The sequence below is a fragment of the Papio anubis genome, chromosome X (genome assembly GCF_008728515.1).
Source record: "Papio anubis isolate 15944 chromosome X, Panubis1.0, whole genome shotgun sequence".
Lineage (NCBI taxonomy): Eukaryota > Metazoa > Chordata > Mammalia > Primates > Cercopithecidae > Papio > Papio anubis.
In genome coordinates this window covers 269859-283526 of record NC_044996.1, presented here as the reverse complement: position 1 = coordinate 283526, position 13668 = coordinate 269859, and the positions used below count along the sequence as shown (strand labels likewise).

The window sequence follows — 13668 nt, the reverse complement described above, 5'->3', positions numbered from 1 at the left end:
TCATTGGTTTCAAAGAACATCTTTATTTCTGCCTTCATTTCGTTATGTACCCAGTAGTCATTCAGGAGCAGGTTGTTCAGTTTCCATGTAGTTGAGCGGTTTTGATTGAGTTTCTTAGTCCTGAGTTCTAGTTTGATTGCACTGTGGTCTGAGAGAGAGTTTGTTATAATTTCTGTTCTTGTACATTTGCTGAGGAGTGCTTTACTTCCAATTACGTGGTCAATTTTGGAATAAGTACGATGTGGTGCTGAGAAGAATGTATATTCTGTTGATTTGGGGTGGAGAGTTCTATAGATGTCTATTAGGTCTGCTTGCTGCAGAGATGAGTTCAATTCCTGGACATCCTTGTTAACTTTCTGTCTCGTTGATCTGTCTAATGTTGACAGTGGAGTGTTGAAGTCTCCCATTATTATTGTATGGGAGTCTAAGTCTCTTTGTAAGTCTCTAAGGACTTGCTTTATGAATCTGGGTGCTCCTGTATTGGGTGCATATATATTTAGGATAGTTAGCTCTTCCTGTTGAATTGATCCTTTTACCATTATGTAATGGCCTTCTTTGTCTCTTTTGATCTTTGATGGTTTAAAGTCTGTTTTATCAGAGACTAGTATTGCAACCCCTGCTTTTTTTTGTTCTCCATTTGCTTGGTAAATCTTCCTCCATCCCTTTATTTTGAGCCTATGTATGTCTCTGCGTGTGAGATGGGTCTCCTGAATACAGCAGACTGATGGGTCTTGACTCTTTATCCAGTTTGCCAGTCTGTGTCTTTTAATTGGAGCATTTAGTCCATTTACATTTAAGGTTAAGATTGTTATGTGTGAACTTGATCCTGCCATTATGATATTAACTGGTTATTTTGCTCGTTAGTTGATGCAGTTTCTTCCTAGCCTAAATGGTCTTTACATTTTCGCATGTTTTTGCAATGGCTGGTACTAGTTGTTCCTTTCCATGTTTAGTGCTTCCTTCAGGGTCTCTTATAAGGCAGGCCTAGTGGTGACAAAATCTCTAAGCATTTGCTTATCTGTAAAGGATTTTATTTCTCCTTCACTTATGAAACTTAGTTTGGCTGGATATGAAATTCTGGGTTTAAAATTCTTTTCTTTAAGAATGTTGAATATTGGCCCCCACTCTCTTCTGGCTTGTAGAGTTTCTGCCGAGAGATCTGCTGTTAGTCTGATGGGCTTCCCTTTGTGGGTAACCCGACCTTTCTCTCTGGCTGCCCTTAAGTTTTTTTCCTTCATTTCAACTTTGGTGAATCTGGCAATTATGTGTCTTGGAGTTGCTCTTCTCGAGGAGTATCTTTGTGGCGTTCTCTGTATTTCCTGGATTTGAATGTTGGCCTGCCCTACTAGGTTGGGGAAGTTCTCCTGGATGATATCCTGAAGAGTGTTTTCCAACTTGGTTCCATTTTCCCCCTCACTTTCAGGCACCCCAATCAGACGTAGATTTGGTCTTTTTACATAATCCCATACTTCTTGCAGGCTTTGTTCATTTCTTTTTCTTCTTTTTTCTTTTGGTTTCTCTTCTCGCTTCATTTCATTCATTTGATCCTCAATCGCTGATACTCTTTCTTCCAGTTGATCGAGTCGGTTACTGAAGCTTGTGCATTTGTCACGTATTTCTCGTGTCATGATTTTCATCTCTTTCATTTCGTTTATGACCTTCTCTGCATTAATTACTCTAGCCATCAATTCTTCCACTTTTTTTTCAAGATTTTTAGTTTCTTTGCGCTGGGTACGTAATTACTCCTTTAGCTCTGAGAAGTTTGATGGACTGAAGCCTTCTTCTCTCATCTCGTCAAAGTCATTCTCCGTCCAGCTTTGATCCGTTGCTGGCGATGAGCTGCGCTCCTTTGCCGGGGGAGATGTGCTCTTATTTTTTGAATTTCCAGCTTTTCTGCCCTGCTTTTTCCCCATCTTTGTGGTTTTATCTGCCTCTGGTCTTTGATGCTGATGGTGACGTACTGATGGGGTTTTGGTGTAGGTGTCCTTCCTGTTTGATAGTTTTCCTTCTAACAGTCAGTACCCTCAGCTGTAGGTCTGTTGGAGATTGCTTGAAGTCCACTCCAGACCCTGTTTGCCTGGGTATCAGCAGCAGAGGCTGCAAAAGATAGAATATTGCTGAACAGCGAGTGTACCTGTCTGATTCTTGCTTCAGTGTGGTTTCTGTTCCGAGTAAGCTGTGATTCTCTGTATCTACCTATATGTGTCTCCAGTTTTTATGGCAATGGCTTGTCCTGTGACGTTGATTCTTTGATGGATCTAAGAAGAGTTGTTGATTTTTAGTTTTTCAGCTTTTTTCTTATTGTGAAGATAAGAGAATGACTTCCAAGCTCTTTACATGTCAAACCAAAACCCAAAGTCAATTTAGTTTAATTTTTAAGATTTCTTAAGAGTTACTGCATTTTAAGAATTGTCTCTGCCCAATATATTTAAGGTGAAGTTTAAAAATTTCTAAGTGTTTGCATTTTGTTTACTTAATTTTTATTTTAATTGTATTTTAATTATATTATGGTCAACTTGTCCTCTGTTTCTTATTTTGTTTTAAATTTGAATTTTCTTCGTAGTATATTATACAATGAATTCTATAACCTTTTTATAGATATTTAAAAACTATTTCTAACAATATGCTAAGTGTAGCGTCAACATTGTTGATTACATTATTTAAATATTCTATGTCCATTGTATTTATTCAACGAATACTTGTGTGTGTTTTTTGGTCTATAAGAAAATGTTTTATTATTTTATCTGTAATAATTACAACTGTAATTTTAGATTCAGTGTACATTTGTTACATGAGTATATTGAGTGACACTGAGATTTGGGGTATGAATGATCCTGTCACTCAGATAATGAGGATAGTACCCAATAGGTTATTTTTCAGCACTTATCCCCTTTCTCCCTCCCCTCTTTTGGGGCCTCCAGTATCTATTGTTGCCATCTTTATGTCCATGTGCACCCAAGGCTTAACTCCCACTTGGAAGTGAGAATATGCAGTATTTGGTTTTCTGTTCCTGCATTAATTTGCTTAGTATGATGGCTTCCAGCTGCATCCATGTTGCTGCAAAAGGCATGATTTCATTCTTTTTCATGGCTACACAGTATTCCATGGAGCATATGTACCACATTTTCTTATCCAATCCACCACTGATAGGCATCTAGATTGATTCCATGTCTTTGCTAGCAAATATTTGTTGCACATCAATATGATTCAGGTGGCATGCTAGTTATCTGTGAAACAATGGTGAGCACAATAGAACAATCCTTGTCATTATGAGACTCATAATCTAGAGGTAAGATGCAGACAAGTAAACAGACAACTGTAATACAATGAAAAAAATGCTGTAATGAGGATCATACAGAGTACTATGTAAGAACATAGAAAGGGCAATATAACGCAGATGGGGAGTTAGGGAAGGCTTTCTAGGAAGAAGTTATGATCAAGCTGAGACCTAAAGGATAAATAGGAGCTAACCAAGTAAAGAATGAATAAAAAATGTTCCAAACATGTTTGAAGACCTGGATGTGATAGTTAGGAAACTGAAGTTCACTGTGGCTGGATTGTGAATGTGACTGGGGGATAGAGAGCAGGGATGCAAAAATAAGACTGGAGAGGACCCAAATCATGTGAAGCCTTTTGCTCATAGTAAGGAGTTTAGAATTTATCCTAAGGTAAGTGAGGAGGTATTGAAAGAATTTAAGCAAGTGAGTGATACAATATGAATTGTACTTTAGGAAGATTCTATACCTTCAAAATGGAGTATGAATTGGAATATGGGAATATAAGAGTGTATTTAACCTTACATTATTACCACCCCGATTTCTATTTTTAATTAAATTTGAGTTACCCGAGTATATTTGAATGCATTCACCTTTTAAAAATAATTAGGACCTAATTCTCACACCTTGTACAAAAATCCATGCAAAATAGATCATGGATTTAAATGTAAACTGTAAAACATTTTTGGAAGTAAACATAGGATAAAATCTTTGGGAACTACAGGTGGATAAAGAGTTCTTATGCCTGAGACCAAAAGCACAAATCTTTAAAAGAAAACAATTGCTAAATTAGACTTTATCAAAATGAAAAAAATGCACTGGGAAAAGATGTTAAGAGGATGAAAAAACAAGGTGCAGATTGGGGAAAAAAATGCTTGGAACTCACAACTGCAACAGAGAATATGTTTCCACAATATATATAAAGTGTGCTCAGAACTTAGCAGTAAAAAAAAAAAAAAAAAAATCAAACAATCCAATTAGAAAATGGTCAAAAACATGAACAGACATTGAACTAAAGAAAACAAATAGGACAGACTAAGATGGTAGATTAGAAGCAGCTTCATTCAGTCCATGGCTTTCATGGAGAGGAATGAAAATGGTGAGTGAATTCTGCACCTTCAACTGAGGTATCCAGGTTCTCATACTGGGACTGACTAGGCAGATGACTTGACCCGTGGACAGCAAGGAAAGCAGGGTGGAGCGATGGCCTACCCGGGAGTGGTACAGAGCCAGGATAGCCCCACCCCCAGCCAAGGGAGGTGGTGAGTGATTGTGCAACCCTTCCTGAGAAACCACACTTTTCCCACAGATCTTTGCAACCTGCAGATCAGGAGATCCCCTCGTGAACCCACACCACCAGGGCCTTGGGTCTGAAGCACAGGGTTGTATAGAGTCTCAGCAAAGTAGCTGATCAGGCACACATGGAGACACAGGAGCTTTGCATACTTCACCCCTGGAAATTCCAGTTGAGGTGGGATATCATTTGTACATTCCCCTAGGAAGGGGGTTGAATAAAGGGAGCCAACTGGCATTGTTCTATGGGCCCCACTTCCATGGCACCTCACAAGTTACAACCCACTAGGTTAGAATTCCAGCTGGCCAGAGGCAGCAGGCTGGAGACTGCCTGAGATGGACTGAGTTCCTGGGGGGAGGGGCAGATGCCATCTCTGTGGTTCAAGTCAGCCGTTCTAGCCTGCTGGCTCCAGAGAGTCCAGGTGGTCCAGACCGGCAGGAGTTCTCCACAAGGAAGCACAGCTGCTGCTGTGCCAGATCATGGCCAGACTGCTTCTTTAAGTGGAATCCCAACCCATCTCTCCTCACTGAGGTGTGGGGGGAGGGACTCCCTGTGGGAATTTCAACAATTCTGGCCAGGGTTATATGGACATAACTGATCTCCCTGAGATGGAGCCCCCAGGGGGAGGGGCAACCACTGTCTCTGCAGTTCAGCTGACAGCATTTCCAGCCTGCTGGCTCTGGAGAGTCTGGGTGGTTTGGACAAGGTGGTGGGGTTCCCCCTAGTGCAGCACATTTGCTCAGTCAAAGGGCAGCCAGACTGCTTCTTTAAGTTGGCCCCTGATCCCATTCCTCCTGACTGGGTGAGACCTCCCAACAGGGGTCTCCAGACACCTCCTAGAGGAGTGATCAGATCAGCATCAGATTGGTGACCACTGGGACGGAGCTTTCAGAAGAAGGAGCCAGCTGCCATCTTTTCTGTTTTGCAGCCTTCACTGGTGATATATTCAGGTGAGGGAGGGACCAAGGTGACTAGGGTCTGGAGTGGACCCCCAGCAAACTGCAGCAGTCTGTGGAAGAGTGGCCTGACTGTTAAAAGATAAACAAACAAACAGGAAGCAACAGCAACAACAACAAAAAAAGACCCCACAAAAACCCGTATTCAAAGGTTAGCAACCTCAAAGATCAAAGATGAACCCACAAAGATGAGAAAGAATCAGTGCAAAAACACTGAAAACTCAAAATGCCACAGTGTCTCTTCTCCTCCAAATGACCACAGCACCTTTCCATCAAGGGCACAGAACTGGGCCAAGGCTGAGATGGCTAGATTGACAGAAGTGGGCTTCATAAGGTGAGTAATAATGTGTTGCAGGAAGTCAGGGACCCCGAATGGAGGGACCGGCTGGAGCCACAGCAGAGGAACATAAATTACAAAGATTTCATTTTAATATGGACATATATCAGTTCCCAAAATTAATACTTTTATAATTTCTTACACCTGTTTTACTTTAATCTCTTAATCTTGTTATCTTCATAAGCTGAGGATGTACATCACCTCAGGACCACTATTGTGTTAACTGTATTAATTGATTGTAAAACGTGTGTTTTAACAATATGAAATCAGTGCACCTTGAAAAAGAACAGAATAACAGCGATTTTAGGGAACAAGGGAAGACAACCATAAGGTCTGACTGCCTGCGGGGTTGGGCAGAATAGAGCCATATTTTTCTTCTTGCAGAGAGCCTATAAATGGACGTGCATGTAGGGAAGATATCACTAAATTCTTTTCCTAGCAAGCAATATTAATAATTAAGACCCTGGGAAAGGAATGCATTCCTGCGGGGGAGGTCTATAAACAGCCACTCTGGGAGTGTCTGTCTTCTGTGGTTGAGATAAGGACTGAAATACGCCCTGGTCTCCTGCAGTACCCTCAGGCTTACTAGGGTGGGGAAAAACCCCACCCTGGTAAATTTGAGGTCAGACCGGTTCTCTCCTCTTGAACCCTGTTTTCTGTTGTTTAAGATATTTATCAAGACAATACATGCACAGCTGAACATAGACCCTTATCAGTAGTTCTGTTTTGCCTTTTGTCCTGTTTCCTTGGAAGGATGTGATCTTTGTTCTCTTTTTTGCCCTTTGAATCATATGATCTTTGTGACCTACTCACCATTCACACACCCCCTCCCCTTTTGAAACCCTTAATAAAAATCTGCTGGTTTTGCGGCTCAGGTGGGTATCACAGTCCTACCAATATGTGATGTCACTCCTGGAGGCCCAGCTGTAAAATTCTTCTCTTTGTACTCTTTCTTTTTATTTCTCAGCTGGCCAACACTTATGGAAAATAGAAAGAACCTACGTTGAAATATTGGGGGCAGGTTCCCCTGATAATAATGAACTTTGCTAAGCTAAAGGAACGTGTTTTAACCCAGTGCAAAAAAAGCTAAGAATCATGAAAAAATGATACAGGAACTTATAACCAGAATAGCCAGTTAAGAGAGGAACATAAATGACCCAATGGAGCCAAAAACCACAGCAGGAGAACTTCACAAAGCAATCACAAGTATCAATGGCAGAATAGACCAAGTAAAGGAATGACTCTCAGAGCTTGAAGGCTATTTTTCTGAAACAAGACAGGTGGACAAGAAAAGAGAAAAAGGAATGAAAGGGAACAAACAAAACCTCCAAGAACTATGGGATTATGTAAAAAGACTGAACCTACGACTGATTGGGGTACCTGAAAGATATGGGGAGAACAGAAACAAGTTGGAAAACATACTTCACGATATCATCCAGAAGAAATTCCCCAACCTAGCAAGACAGGCCAACATTCAAATTCAGGAAATCCAGAGAACCCTGGTAAGATGCTCCATGAGAAGATCAACCCCAAGACATATAATTGTCAGATTCTCCAAGGTGGAAATGAGAGAAAAAATGTAAAGGACAGCCAGAGAGAAAGGCCAGGTCACCTACAAAGGGAAGCTCATCAGACTAACAGCAGGCCTCTCAGCAGAAACCCTACAAGCCAGAAGAGATTGGGAGCCAGTATTCAACATTCTTAAAAAAAGAGTTTCCAACCCAGAACATCTGGCCAAACTGAGCTTCATAAGCAAAAGAGAAATAAGATCCTTTTCAGAAAAACAAATGCTGAGGGAATCTATCACCACCAGGCCTCCCTTGCAAGAGCTCCTGAAGGAAGCACTAAATATTGAAAGGAAAAATCTTTGCCAGCCACTACTAAGACACACTGAAGTACAGAGACCAGTGACACTATGAAGTAACCACATCAACAAGTCTGCAAAATAACCAGCTAGCATCATGATGACAGGATCAAATTTACACATAACAATATTAACCTTAAATGTAAATTAGCTAAATGCCCCAATTAAAAGACATCAAATGGCAAGCTGGATAAAGAGTGAAGACCCATCAGTATGCTATCTTCAAGAGACCCATCTCATGTGCAAAGACACATGTAGGCACAAAATAAAGGGATGGAGGAAAATTTACCAAGCAAATGGAAAGCAGAAAAAAGCAGGGGTCACAATTATGGTGTCTGACAAAACAGATTTTAGATCAACAAAGATCAAAAAAGACAAAAAAGGGCATTGCATAATGGTAGAGTTCAATTCAACAAGAAGAGCTAACTATCCTAAATATATATGTGCCCAATACAGAAGCACCCAGATTCATAAAGCAAGTTCTTAGAGACCTATAAAGAGACTAAGACTCCCACACAATAATACTAGGAGACTTTATCACTCCACTGTCAATATTAGACAGATCATTAAAATGGAAAATTAAGAAAGATATACAGGACCTGAACCCTGCTCTGAATCAAGCAGACCTGATAGATATCTACTGAACTCTCCACCCAAAAACAATAGAATATGCATTCCTTTCAATGCCGCGTGGCACTTACTCTAAAATTGATCACATAATTGTAAGTAAAACACTCCTCAGCAAATGCACAAGAGCTGAAATCATAACAGTCTCTCAGACCACAGCACAATCAAATTGGACCTCAAGATTAAGAAACTCACTCAAAATCACACATCCACATGGAAATTGAACAACCTGCTCCTGAATGACTCTTGAGTAAATAATGAAATTAAGGTGGAAATCAAGATGTTCTCTGAAACTAATGAGAACAAAGAGGCAATGTGCTAGAATCCCTGGGACACAGCTAAAGCAGTGTTAAGAGGGATATTCATAGCATTAAATGCCCACATCAAAAAGCTAGAAAGATCTCAAATCAGCAAGCTAACATCACAACTAAAAGAATTAAAAGAACCCCAAAGCTAGCAGAAGACAAGAAATAACCAACATCAGAGCAGAATTGAAGGAGATACAGACACAAAAACCCTCCAAAAATCAACAAAACCAGGAGCTGTTTTTTTGAAAAAATTAATAAAATAGACTGCTAGCTAGACTAATAAAGAAGAAAAGAGAGAAGAATCAAATAGACACAATCAGAAATGGTAAGGGGGATATCACCGCTGACCCCACAGAAATACAAACAACCATTGGAGAATGCTATGAACACCTCTGTGCAAATAAACTAGAAAACCTAGAAGAAATGGATAAATCCCTGGACACATACACCCTCCCAAGTCTAAACCAGGAAGAAGCTGAATCCCTGATTAGACCAATAACAAGTTCTGAAATTGAGGCAGCATTAAATAGCCTGCCAATGAAAAAAAGCCCTGGACCAGATGGATTTACAGCTGAATTCTACCAGAGGTACAAAGAGGAGCTGGTACCATTTTCTTCTGAAACTATTCCAAACAATTGAAAAGGAGGGACTCCTCCCCAACTCATTTTATGAGGCCAGTATCATGCTGATAACCAAAACCTGGCAGAGATACAACAAAAAAAGAAAACTTCAGGCCAATATCCCTGATGAACCTCGATGCAAAAATCCTTAATAAAATCACAGACATGGCCTGAGACACAGCAAGCCTAACCAGTGTGTCAGAGATCTAGGGGAATTGGCTCCCCATGGCAGTACTCTGAATTAGTTCTGGGGATGTGCACATGGTCATGCCAAGTGTCCCTCCTCCAAGAGCTTCTGTTAGACTAGAGGTATAAATGATGCTGAATAAGGGCCCCTGGACTTAATACCAGATAAAGCATGGAGATACGTGGACAACCTGGGCATGTTACTTGTTCTTCCTGGGTCACAGTTTCTTTATGTTTGAAATAGGGATGGCAGCACCTGCTTTCTTAGTAACACTGTGAGGGTAAAATCTACGTATAAAAATGCCTTAGAAATGTAAAGACCTGAGAGTCTTTGAGCAAACCAGAAAGTTATCAAGAACTTTTCTTTTTGTGCAATTCAGTATATTTTGGGGGGTAAATTTTAAACACCAAATAATCCTCAACAAACGAATGTACACATAGTTCCTGAAATGAGGTAAATATACTCCTCCTGGAACATAAAACAATTAAAAATTCCAACAAATTTATCAAGTATGTAAATAAGTGTTGATAACTTGAAAAATAAAAAAGGAATAAAATCATGATACATCAACATGAATCAACCTTGAAAACATTATGCTAAGAAGCTAGACATAAACGGACAATTTTAAATAATTCCATTTATATATTTATATTATATTAAGAGATAGGAGGATCCGTTGTTCCAACCCAGGGAGAAAATGCGGCCTTTGACTGAAGAAGAGACCCGTGTCATGTTTGAGAAGATCGCGAAATACATCGGGGAGAATCTTCAGCTACTGGTGGACCAGCCCGATGGCACCTACTGTTTCCATCTGCACAACGACCGGGTGTACTATGTGAGTGAAAAGATTATGAAGTTGGCCGCTAATGTCTCTGGGGACAAGCTGGTGTCGCTGGGGTCCTGCTTTGGAAAAGTCACTAAGACCCACAAGTTTTGGTTGCACGTCACAGCCCTGGATTACCTTGCACCTTATGCCAAGTATAAAGTGTAGATAAAGCCTGGTGCAGAGCAGTCGTTCCTGTGTGGGAACCATGTGTTGAAATGTGGTCTGGGTCGAACCACTGAAAATACTTCTCAGTACCAGGGCGTGGTGGTGTACTCCATGGCAGACATCCCTTTGCGTTTTGGGGTGGCAGCAAAATCTACACAAGACTGCAGAAAAGTAGACCCCATGGCGATTGTGGTATTTCATCAGGCAGACATTGGGGAATATGTGCGGCATGAAGAGACGTTGACTTAAAACGAAGTCATTGCAAGGACAGGCGGCTGTATGGAAGGGCCAGCTTTGTTTCCTGTGTTTGTGTGGACTCCACCATCATGTTGAATTTTGTCAACACTCTGACCTCTTCAGGGACTTCTTATTTACTGTACTCTCTATCATTGACAAATGCAGGCTGGATTCTTATTGTATACAGAGATGGCTAAAAATGAAATTTGTCTAAAATAATAAGAGCAATTCAGCTATTTGGTGTGTGGTATGGAAGAAAAACAGATTCAAACCCCACTTCTGCCATCTACCAGCTATATGGCCTTGAGTGAGTCATTCAGCTTTAATAAAGTTCACTTTCTTCTCTTTAAAAAGACACGAAACTTAAAAAAGTAGCTTTGGCCATCTACCTGAGAATTAGAAATTCTGATTTTTGGAATTAGAAATCATGATTGTAGGCTGGGCACAGTGGCTCACGCCTGTAATCCCAGCACTTTGGGAGGCCAAGGCAGGTAGATCACTTGAGGTCAGGAGTTTGAGGCCAGCCTGGCCAACATGGTGAAACCCCATCTCTACTAAAAATAAAAAGATTAGCCAAGTGTGGTGGCACATGGCTGTGGTCCTAGTTACTTGAGAGGCTGAGGCAGGAGAGTGGCTTGAACCAGGGAAGCAGAGGTTGCAGTGAGCCGAGATCGTGCCATTGCAATCTAGCCTGGGCGAAAGAGTGAGACTCCGTCTCAAAAATAAATAAATAAATTTTTACAAGCTGTTTTCTCAGTATTTTTCTTGGATGAGATGATCCTAGGCTGATTGTACAGTGTACAGTGCCTGGGGAATGATAGGTGTGGAATAAATGGTAAGAATTATTTTTATATTATGTATATTATGTATTCCTGTTATTAAGTGTAGAGTTTTATGAGGAGTATAATTTGATTATATTACCTTCTTTTTTACAAGCTGTTTTCTCAGTATTTTTCTTGGATGAGATGATCCTAGGCTAGAATGTTTTTTTCATCACTATGATTTTATAAAACATAATTTTTTCTATGAACCTTTACTTACTTGACTGGATTGGACTAAAAGCACTGATCAGAGACTGCGACATAAAAATTCAGGCCCTTTGTCCTTTCCCGTGCCTCCCAAAGTTATTTTAAGATTGTTAGAATATTTCTTTAATAACATTTTGTAGACAAAAAATTTAAAGACTACCTGTATATTTAATGAATTTAATATATTTAATGAATATACTGCTTATTTTAAGTTCCAAACGTGAAGTCTTTAAGAATAAAACATTACCAACTCCTGCTTTTATATGAAAAAAAAGAGATAAATGTATTTTCATATCCCAGTTTTATCCTCATCTATTCATAAAAGTCAGGCTGCCCAAAGGAAGCATGCAATACTGCAAGGAATGCAATTTAGTGTGGCTGGGCAACTTTGGCCAGAGGGGGTGCAGAAGGGAGAAAAAAGATGGAAGACAGTCTAAGACTTAAGGCATCTTGCAACTCTGAGACTTCAGAGGTGAGGCCACCTATGAACTGGGTGGATGTTTGGGAAAACATGTAATTCAAGGCAGTTCTAAAACCCTGTGGGTTTTGTGTGGATTCTGAGGTAATCCTACAGTAGGAAGTCCAGCCAAATGGTGAGAATAAGCAAGAGTCTTGGAGAAAAAGGAACAGAATGAAGGCAATGTCCTACCATAATGCATGCTCTTGCAAGGACAGACAGACACCATGATCTCCTCAGGATCTTCTGAGGCAGTTTGTGTGTAAGGAGGCAACTGGCCACCAAAATGGGAAAGAAGTGGTTAAACAGCAACAATAGGGCTCCTGCTTCCTGGAGCTATTGGGTGTCATTTCCCTGCAACAATCCTAGAATCTTAAAGTGTGGTGTCGGTTTCACTTAGGATTCCAAATGGGAAGTGACTTTTCCTGGCAAACGCAGTTTAAAGTGTTTCTTTCAGTGTCATGCTGTACAGAAAAATACTAGTCCCACAGAGAGAATTAGTCACAAAAACAGAAGGAAAAAAATACAACATGAATGCAGGCCCAGGACACTAAAGTCAGAGAGACAGAACCACAGCCTCACACAACCATTGCTCACATTATGTAGAGCATTACTGGAAGAAAACAAAGTCTTCAACAGAAACCTGCTGCACCACTCTTAGCAAACTCCTTTGTTTGGCCTGGGGCCACTTTACCTGTGTATTGTTTTGTAGCAGATTTTCCAGGTAATGCTTAGATTTTTCATGCTCCCCCAGTTCATTGGATTGGGCTTCAGGGGCTCTTTCTGGTGTGTGTCTGATTCAAATTGTATTTTAGGAATACTTAGAATTGAGGAAGAATAGGATGTTAAGCTACTGAGTGCAAAGCCTCTTTACTAACTTCCAATAATATCTGAACTCATGTCTAAGGAACATAGAAGCATCTTTCAGTTCCTAGTCTCATTTTCCCACCATTCAAATGTTCCTTAGGGAGAATAGAGCTCCTATGTAAGGAATTGCTCTAGAGAAAACCATCTTTCTTCAAGTTTGAGAAACTTATCCCAGACCAACTTTCATTCCCCAAAGTTTGTTTAAATTAAAAATAGGCAACTAGAGGGGGTCAGCTAGTTGATGTTCCATAAACTCTTTCCTTGAAGCAGGGGTAAAGATCTTTGATTTATTTCTTAATTGTTTCTGTCATTTAAGGGTGCATCAGAGACCCTGTTGTAATATTAAGTTATATCACTATTGAGGAGCCCATAAGGCTGGGACTGATACAAGGATCATCATGAAGAGCAGCTATTGAGAGCTACTGACAACTTCTTAGAGGTGTGGCTGAAAGCAACTAGCAAGAATAAGAGACAAAATCTTGTGTTGAGGGAAGTCACCTGTGAGGGCGGCAGCTAGATATTGAGGCTTGGGAGACCTTATTGTTCTAAGATACCTGGCCTTGTCTTCCAAACAAAAATCATCCTTGACATGCAGAAAAACTACTGATTTCTCAACAGAT

The 13668-nt window shown here is 40.3% G+C and overlaps 1 pseudogene; it reads left to right on the top strand.

Moving 5' to 3' along the window:
• The first annotated feature begins 9346 nt into the window (after positions 1–9346).
• LOC108583654 lies at positions 9347–11257 on the top strand (annotated as a pseudogene).
• The last annotated feature ends 2411 nt before the right edge of the window (positions 11258–13668 follow it).